The following is a 10967-nucleotide window of genomic DNA, read 5'->3' on the forward strand; positions in this document are numbered from 1 at the left end:
TTGTCAGAATCCCCCAGATACATGAATAGATTTATCTAGCGTTAGTTCTGACCGGTGGCTTGGCTGGATTTTTAATAAGAACTATTTTAGCTGGATCAAGTAGACCTGAGTCACTTTAGATCTCATCTAATTATGAAGCTGAATCTATTTAATGGACCTGGTTTGATTAATCCATTTAAGAGGTCGAAGTATGAGCCTGATAGAACTCAATACAGCCTATCATTTTAAGTACAATTGGATTGAGCCAACATGAGCAAAACTGCGTCCGTTCATGTACACGCTTATTTGCCTTCGGATTTGTGCACAACCTAGATTATGTCAACCTCTATACGCTGTCCAATTATAGCCAGTTGAGCTTATGACCCAACATGAATAAAGTACAAAAAATATACAAAAATGGAGAATTTAGTAAATAGATAATCCATCGTAGAACCCTTGTGTGTCATCCAAGGGTCATGGATTTAACTTGAATCCACCATCATTCGACATGAGTTGAATTTGAGTCTAATACAATTATACTAGATTGTGCTATTCTATTTCTTTTGAATTGACACAATTTCAATTTGAAAAGGAAGTCAGGTAAGGCACTAGTCTCCTTTTTGAGAATAAACTGCTAACTGAGGAGAGCAGAAGCTCCAGGATGAATATATCCTGAATTTCCGGATTCATTCTCGTCCTGATCCACCATGGAATTTTAGGAATCTACAAAAACATTCTAGGAGAAGGCTCGTAATGATCTTCTCAAAGATCACAAGGTGCTGAAGTGGCTGGAGGGGGAGGGGGGGGGGATCCTTGAATCAAACACGTATATATAATAAATATCAACAGGACCTTGGTGCCTAATCAAGGGCCATGCCATAAAAGATTTGGAAATAGATCTCAATTTGATGTCTGACATGAATTAAATTTGGGTCACGTAATGTGGAACTTGAATATGGCAAGTCAATATTTGAATCCAATGTGCATCTTAATTTGTCAAATGAACCTGGTTAAATTAGATCCAAACACAAATTAAAACTTTAGATCGACACAAATTATGTTGCAGTTAGTGCTGACTTTATATCCACATCAGATGTATAAAATATACAATAATTTAACATTGAACCTTGATGCATAATCCAAAGGTCATGTCATATGAAATCAAGAAATGGATTTGATTTAAACACTAAATCCAACCTGAATTATATTGTCCTTCAATACCGATCTAATATTTGAATCAACCATTTATTAAACATTTTTAACATATTAAATACAAATAATTTTCCATGGAACTTTAGCGTATATCCCAAGTGTCGTGTTTATGAAATTACACTTTTATCATCAAAAATAGTATTTTTAATGTGGCTTTAATTAAATTATAGAAGACATCATTATCTTACCCAATATGCGTTCTTAACTAAGAATCCAAGGGACCGTATGTATAATTCCCACAATCACTACATAATATGACAACACAAATCTCAGATCGAGTCATATTTCTGGTTTCATATTTTATGTCAATTTCGCATCCATTAATAATTTACATTTATAATTTAAACTAAACAGCTCAAAAGTCGAGGAATTATTAATTGCATGTTACTTCCGTTGTACTTCGGTTAATCTCGGACGCAGTGAGACCCTATGATTAGATAATAACAACATGATGTGGGAAGCCACCATTTCACATTGATGATGGGCCTCCTGTAGATTTGCAAAATATTAGGTGGTCCCGGTGTCTGGGTTGACTTATTTATTCACAGATCGATGAACTGCCGAGAGCTACAGTCCTTGGTCGGACGATGTCTGATATAGGGCTCGTTTGGTTCGCGGAAAGTATTTTCCCTCCTAGGAATATGATTCCTGGGAATCAGATTCCTAGGAAGAGGATACCTAGGAAAGTACTTTTGACATGTTTGGTTAACCATGGGAAAGTGACTAATTTCCAAAGTGCTTATGTTTGGTTGACCATCCACTTTTCTAGAAAAGTTATGTATAATTTCTATTATGCCCTTAATAAAAATTAGGTCTTTAATGCCTCTTTAATGCTTCTTTAATGCTGAAGGGTCTTTTTGGGAAAAAATAAAAAAGGAGTGATTCCCACCTCATGGGAAAGTAACTTTCCCATGTTTCTCATGGGAAAGACTTTTCCATGAAATGTGGGAATCATATTCCCATGGGAATACCACTTTTCCATCTCTCTCCTTTGAAAACTCCAACCAAACAAGAGGCATTTCATTACTTTCCCGTTGACCACACTTTCCCCCCTCGTTTTCCTGCGAACCAAACGAGCTCATAAAGTATTGGACATTGGTATCTTTATTGGCAAGAAAAAAGATATAATACAAAAGTTCAAGTGAGATCTACCTAATCCTTGGAGGCAGCTGTCATCAGGGGCCCATGCAGATGAAGGTTATTTCAGAATTCATGTCTGAATGGCTTGTTCACTCGCAACATGCATTCCAACATAATTTTAGAAGGTGGCAACTTCGTGTGACCTAAAGCACAAGGTGGCACATTAAATTCCTTGTTTTACCTTCTTCAACGAGATATTCAAAATAATTTCTTCGGATTATGGAGCTGGAATTAAGATTCACCTATCTTATGCCATACATAACTTACGAGCATCAATCTCTTCGTATATTTTATTTATTTTACCTCACTATTCATTTTTTTTTTGCAAAATATGAGAAAACTATCAAAAGCTTTTCGTAGAGAAGACGAAAGAGCATTTGACACGATGTTAGGCTTAGTCGATTAATTATTTTTCCAGAAGCTCCAACTACACGCATTCAAGTCCCTTGTTTCAAAAGCAAACCTGTGAAGCTTTTTGAACCATAAAGAAACGGTGAGCAACGCATGAAACCTCGAGTTATAAGACAACGAATGTCTTAAACGACACTCATATTCAAAATTTAAGCAGATACAGACAGAACATTTACTAATAACAAAAGCATTGATTAAAGGATAGACTTACACTAACCGAGGCAAAAAATCATAACTTTCACCCACCAAAAAAGAAAATTCATAATCATCAAAATGGCCAACAAATGATGTTCTATAGATACAGAAAACAATCCAAGCATACTCGTCAGCTAGTATTACTCACTTAGCACACCCACATATCAAAAGAAACATAAGATTATAAGCCTCCAAAAATCATAATTAACCATCGAATGACCAACCAATAGCGTCTGACAGATATATATAACGAATCAAAATAAACCCGTTGGCTTTTGAATTACTTAATTACCTGCATCTCAAAACACCCAATTCCACATTCTTTTTACTGAAACATGGCCCCCACCTTTTACAGTCTTCACAATGGCTATAGTTAAGTTTTCAAAAAACTTCATGGTGCATGGTGTGGTTTTAAAAATAAAACCTAGGAGAGACCGTTGCTTGGGACGGGAGCAAACATGATATGGGGTTCCGGGGAGAAGAGTATGGGCAAAAGCCTCGAGATTCTCACACGTATAAATGACGTAACACCGGCACGTGGGAAGTCGAGTCGGGTCACGGCCTCGTGTTTCTCGCCGCCTCCACTCACCTCCAGCTCCAAACCCAAGGGGAAGAACAGTATGGGCTCTTCCGAGAGTTTCGATCCTGCCGTGCGGTCGAAGGTTGGAATCGCCTCCGCAGCACCCAAGCAGTTTCTTTTATTTTTTTTCCCCTCCTCCGCTTACCGCGCCACGACGTTTGTGGGAAAACCGCGAGATTTTATAAGGTTTTGTTGCTGATTGGAATGTTTGGATGGACGGAGTTACCCTTTTGTGGGTCACCACTTTGCTTCAGGTGTAGTATTTTTTTTGGAAGGATTCAATCTTAAACAAAATAAGCCACTTGCGTGGCATATTGTTTAATTCGATGGTTGTTTGAAGGGATTGGGCTTTTGTCAAAGGATACTGCGCCATCTACGTTGCGCCTGGACTGTTAATCTGGGCTCTTTACCCAAGCTTTGGGCCTGCAGCTTGGTTTTGGTTGGGTACACCCCTTCTTCCCTTTGTCCTTTGTTTTTCTTCTTGTTTTCTTCCTTTTATACTGATTTCATTTCTTATAAACCATGTGGTGGTTTCTTTCACAGTTTCTCTCTCTCTATCCATCCATCCATCTATCTATTTATCTATCCACACACAGATATACATATATAGGGTATTGAGACTTGTTGACACAGAAAAAATTAATAGTTATTGTTAATTATTATTGTATGGATGGATCATCCTCAGTGAATAGGTTTCATTTGTTAGATAGCTGGCAAAAATGCGGTCCTCGTGAATAACCACTTCTCAGAATTGCAACCCAAAAATGTCCTTTGTTTCTTTAGTTATGCGCTAGTAAAATCCAATTTTTTTTAGAATTAAATTTAAAACATTTATATAAAAATTGGAATAAGGATTGAATTATCCACAGAGAAAAATATTGTGAAATTCATGGAGTTAATGGTTAAAAATCAATTATTGACTATTTAATTCAAGATCCAAACTGTTGAACATGATCAACACTAACAAATGCCTAGAAACCAAAATTCATTGTTTTTTCATGGTCTCTAACATAACCATCAAGTACGTGTCTAAATGGGTGATTTTAATTGCATGATATTGTGCTTTATTATGATTTAATCATCCAAACCTAGTAAATTTAAATCTATTCGTGTTCTCAGATTTGTAGATCATGATCCGTAATGTGGGTTTTTAAGCTATGTGCCCTATCATGTATTTTGCAATACTAACACAATTGATACCATTCATTTTTGAACCAACTTGATGTTAGGTTAGAGACTACCAAAGAATTTTGGTTTTTAGGCATTTGTTGTAGTGTAGGTCATGTTCATTAGGTTGGATCTTTAATTTGGATAATCCATCATTTATTTTAAAATCATTAACTCCTTTTTTTAAGGAGTTAAAATAACATGTGTAGTCTAACTTGATATGCATATGTAAAAATATTTTTTATTTTTTTGCAAATATACTTGGGTTTTGGTGAACTTAACAACAAACTGCAAAACACAATTAGCTAAAGTAGTTTGTCATGGTGGTTTGCTTGCAAATACAATTGTTTGATGATGCCTTAAATGTGTGTCGCATCTTCAATTTACACCTGGTTTCATCCTATACAAGGCATCCACATATTTTGTTGATTCTTTTTTTTTTTTGAAGTAATTTCTTCTTTTTAGTTGGTTAGTTTGACACATGCATTATTTGATGCTTGAATAACTTTTAGATTCTAACTCGACTATTTTTTTGTTTATTTATTTTCTTGTGCATAGTATTGTATATCCTCCTGTTCCACCGTTTGAATATAATGATACTCTTCGTGGGCCCAGCAGTGGCTTCAATAGGTAATCACGATAGAGCAGCATATAATTAACATAGATTTTTTTATCTTTTTTAATCTTTTGGGTAACCTATAACTTGAAAAAAAAACACAAGCATAATTAGTTTGTTGTAAACCTAATAATCCATGATTTCATACTAATTGTCTAAAATGCTAGTGGCCATTGGCCTTCACTCGATAATTATCTTTTACCAAATTAATCTCTTCAAAAACGATCGAGATTTATTATTAGCACTATGTGAAAAGGATTTGGTAAAATAAATCAAGGATTGTCATATTGTACATTTGTTACTGCATTTAACTTTTATCTCGATCAATTGGCAAATGAATTATGATTTAACTTGATTCTTTGATTTGCCTTGTTAACCAAAAACTTCCTAATTATGGGGATATCGATATTGATAAAATGTCAAACTACAATAATATAATCTAAAGAAAATTAGATTGTTAGCAACAAAATAAATAAGTTAAATTAAGCTGCAACAAGTTAAACTAAATAATTAGTAACAAATTAATCTAATCTGTCAGCAATAGCTTGAAGAGATTAGATGTAACTTGAAGATAACTATGAAGAAAAGATAAAAGATAAGAGGGCCAAATGATGTAAATAAATTATCTAAAGAGTTACATTTTGATGAATGTCGAAGGAAGATATGTAAAGCGAGTTCACTCTTTATGAAAGAGAGAAACTTTCTAGTAACTAATTCTCTCCTATGTCACCACTTGGCCACCTATAACTCCTCTATAAAGAGTCTCTTTGCACCATGTGTCCTATGCATCCACCGAAACCATTGGGCTGCCAAATTTTAATTCCATTCATACCCCAACTTCCTCTGTTAATGTTTAGAAAAATACATAGTAAAAACATAAAAATACATAGAAAATATGGTCTAAATAATTGCATAATATTAATCACTAACAATTATAAAGGAATATGCTTTGGCATACAAAAATGTATAAAGGCATATTTTTACTAAAGAAAGTGATCACCATAAAACAATGTATTAAACAATTTTAATATTCTTAACTAACATATGTAGACTAGAATTGAGATTGCCAAAATGGCCTAATCCATCTGCTTAGTGACTAGAGATTAAAATGGAAAAATAATTGTTAATTATCCAATAATTAATATATATTCCATAATTAATTTCTTTAATTGCTGAAAGGAGTATGAGTAAATAGTGAATTGGAACTTGTTCCAATATTAATAGTTCTCTATCTTGACTAGAGATTAAAATGGAAAATAATTGTTAATTATCCAATAATTAATATATATTAGAAAATTAATAGTTTGGAAAATTAATTGTTAATTATCCAATAGTTAATATATATTCCATAATTAATTTCTTTAATTGCTGAAAGGAGTATGAGTAAATAGTGAATTGGAACTTATTCCAATATTAATAGTTCTCTATCTAAAAATCAAAGATTATGGTTTTAAATCTTGAATGGTAGATTTCTAGCCTAAATAGTTAATGTGTGGATGGATCTCCCTCCCTTTCTTTCAAAAAATAGTAGTTTAAATAGGTAACATTATTAATTTTATTTATTAAATATAATTCTATCAAAAATATTTATTAAATATAATTAGAGACTTGATGGATTAGGGCTTAGCTAAATAGTTATACCTCTGCTTAGCAATGCACATCTAAAAATCTAGACCTTGTTAAAAAGTTATTGTTCAATTATAAATAATAACTAGAATTAGATGGATGGTTGAATAACATCATAGTATTTGTTATAATGGCGGATTATGATTTAAGAGAGCATTTTTTTATTTGGTGAAACTTGAAATATCGAAAGCATGTAAGGAATTTCAATCATTTTTGCAATTTGTCTTTAAGGCGCAACTCTTTTGCACTTCCTTTTCAAGTCACACATGAGGGTTAATTCAATTAAATCTATCGATCATTGCATATAGCTAATTTTCTAAGAATGATGAATGATATACGACTAGATAAAATATTATTAAAGATAGTTCTGATATCACCCCAACCCTCTCCCCCACCACCAAAAAAAAAAAAAATTGTAGCATAACAAGAAAAAGGCCCACCAAAGTGTACAAAAGGGTAATTAGTTAAACAAAATTAGTAAAAATGAAATTGGAGAGAATTTGAGCTCGTTTGTCCCAATCTATTGTGGGTAACCTTTCCAAGGTCGACTTTTTCAATCTTGGAGTTGACTCCCATAGGGCTGGAGTCGACTTCTGCAAGCAACCCGAAAGACACCTTTCTGTCTTTCTCTGCGGCACTTAGCGAGTCGACTCCCTTAGTTCAAGGGTCGACTCCAGAAAAATATTTTCTTCGAGGAGTGACCGAATAAAGTGATATCTGATATCAATGTGTTTGGTCCTTGAGTAAAAAGCAGCATTCTTTGCCAAATGTATAGCACTCTGGCTGTCGCTATACAACTTCGTATCGCCTTGCTCCATGCCAAGCTCTTTCATCAAACCTTGTAACCAAACTATCTCCTTGCTCGCTTCAGTAAGAGCAACATATTCGGCCTCGGTCGTAGACAACGCTATAATCTTCTGCAGCTTCAAAACTTATAAAATTGCAGCACTTTCCAGTGTGAACACATAACCGATAGTACTTATTCTGCCATCAATGTCTCCAGCCATGTCAGAATCCACAAAACTATGTAAGCAAACATCAAAACCACCATAGCATGGTACTATGTCTTTGGTTTCCTTCAGATACCGTAATATCTACTTCACAGCTCTCTAATGCTCCTGGCCTGGATTGCTCATGTATCTGCTCACCACTCCCACTGCATGGGCAATATCTGGTCTCGTGCAAACCATGGTATACATAAGGCTTTCGACCGCTAATGAGTAGGGTACATTCTTCATCTCATGTCGATCATCCTGCGTAGTAGGACACTCCTGCTTGGATAACTTGAAGTGTGCGCTCAGTGGAGTACTCACAGCTTTAGCCCCATCCATAATGAACCGCTTCAGCACCTTATCAATGTACTCTGCCTGATACAACTTCAACATTTAAGCTTCCTGTCCCTGTTGATACGCATTCCAAGAACTTTCTTGGCTTCACCCAAGTCCTTCATTGAAAACTCCTAGGACAGTTGTTCTTTCAGTTTCACAATCTCTCCAATGTTGGCACTTGCCACCAATATATCATCTACATATAGAAGTAGAATGATATATGAGCTCTTCAATCCCTTGAAGTAGCAGCAATGATTACTGTTGCACCTCTGAAAATTATTCTTCAGTATAAACTGATCAAACTTTAAGTACCCCTGACGAGGTGCTTGTTTCAACCCGTACAGACTTTTTTGAAGTCGGCACACCCAATCTTTCTTTTTCTTCACTACATATCTTTCTGGCTGCTTCATGTAGATTTCTTCTTCAAGGTTGCCATGTAAAAATACAGTTTTGATGTCAAGCTGCTCAAGATGTAAGTCTTTGGCTGCTATTATACTCAGCACTATCCGGATAGTAGACATCTTCACAACTGGAGAGAAGATCTCGTCAAAATCAATGCCCTCTTTCTGCTAAAAGTCCTTAACAACAAGTCTCGCTTTGAATTTCTCAGAACCATCCAGTTCAAGCTTTATCTGTGTACCCACTTGTTGTATAAAGCTCTCTTCCCCTTTAGAAGTGGAACCAAATCTCACGTCCTGTTGGATGATAGAAAATCCATTTTATCATCCATGGCAAACTTTCACTTGTCATTGGCTTCGACCTGCAAAGCCTCCTTGTAGCTTTCTGGCTCACCACCATCCGTAAGCAACAAGTACTATAGGGAGTCAGCATACCTAGATGGAGTTTTCCTGTTTCTTTTTACCCTTGCGCAATGCAATCGGAATATCAGCTGGCGGTTCTTCTTGCTGTGCTTCTCCCATTGGCTCAACAACTTCTTCATTGTCTCGAGACATTGTTACATCATCCAGCTCTACATATTCCGATTTCACAGCTTTGGCGCTTTGGCCCGTCTGTTGCTGCAGGTCCTTGTACAAAACTTCTTCATTGAATACAACATTTCTGCTCCGATGACTTTCCGATCTGTTGCATCCCAAAACCGGTATCTAAAGTCATCACCACTGTACCCAATGAATGTTCACTTCTTTAACTTTGCATCTAGCTTGGTTCTATTGTCTGCAGTATCAAGCACATAAAAGATGCAACCAAAAGTATGCAAGTGAGATAGTTTCACCTCTTTTCTAGTCTATGCTTCCTCCGGCAGTCTAAGCTCCAATGCAACTAAAGGCCCTCTGTTGATCAGATACATTGCTATACTGACTGCTTCCGCCCAAAAACTCTTTGGCAACCCCGCATGAAGCTTCATGCACCATGCTCGTTCGTTGATAGTGCGATTCATGCATTCTACAACGCCATTTTGCTGTGGCATTTTTGGAACCATCTTCAGTCTTCGAATTCTAACCGAGGCACAATAAGCCTCAAACTCATCACTGTAGTATTTGCCTCCATTGTCAGACTTGAGACACTTTAATCTCTGACATATCTCATTCTCCACTAGAACCTTCCACCTTTTGAACTTCTCAAATATATCAGATTTGTGCTTCAAGAAGTAGACCCATAGCTTTTGAGTAGCGTCATCGATGAATGTGACATAGTACCTTGCTCCTCCATAAGAAACTACTTGAGTTGGTCCTCACACATCAGTATGTACGAGTTCCAACTTAGAACTTTTTTTGGTACTACCTTCTTTTGAAAAACCGACCTTCTTCTGCTTTGACAGTATACAATCTTCACAGAATTCCAAATCCACAAATTTCAGATCTTTCAGTTTTTCTTTGGACATCATCACCTTCATCCCTTTTTGACTGATGTGACCGAGTCTCATGTGCCATGTCCTTGCATCAACAGTCGGATTTGCAGCACTGACGGTGGAATCAGTATCAGCTGTCATGTATAGTGTTTCCGATCTTGCAGCTCGAACAATCACCAAGGCTCCCTTAGTGATCTTCCAAGTATCATCATTGAAGGTGGTCACAAACCCCAAATTCGATAACTGACTTACCGAAATCAGATTTCGAGCCAATTTGGGTACATGTCGCACATCTCTCAGAGTTAAAGTCATCCCACTTGATGTCTTTATCTGAGCATCTCCTTTCCTATAATGTCGCAACTGTCGCCATCACCAAGATACACCTTACCGTGATCACCTGCAACATAGTTTGAGATGATTGCCTTGTTCCCAGTAGCATGGAACGAGGCACCTGAGTCAACTATCCATGACTCCGGATGAACATCACAGGAAAGTATCAGGGCATTGTCTTCACTTGCAGTTTTGGCTAGATTAGCACTTGCCTTAGTGTTAGAGCCACTATTATTCTTCAGCAATTTGCAGTCTTTCCTCAAGTGACCCTTCTGCCCATAATTTCGGCACTTTTCAAGAGGTCTAGACTTATTTCTAGACTTGGATCGTCCATCTCTATTTCTGTCTCCCTTCTTTGAAGTCCTTCTAAGTTCTTCAAAAGCCAGCGCATTCCCAAATGAACTCGCTGATGGATCCAGGATTTTTCTTCGAGCCTCTTCACTTAGAATAAGAGTCACCATTTCATCAAACCTCGCTATAGTCTTTTTCGAAGAATTACTAACAGTTGTGATGAAGCCTTCCCAACTTTCAGGCATTTGACCTAGAAAAGCCCACACCTTCACCTCATCAGTGAAC

The sequence above is a fragment of the Phoenix dactylifera genome, chromosome 1, assembly GCF_051530095.1.
Source record: "Phoenix dactylifera cultivar Ajwa chromosome 1, Ajwa_hap1_PhDact_Kaust_v1.1, whole genome shotgun sequence".
Taxonomy (NCBI): domain Eukaryota; kingdom Viridiplantae; phylum Streptophyta; class Magnoliopsida; order Arecales; family Arecaceae; genus Phoenix; species Phoenix dactylifera.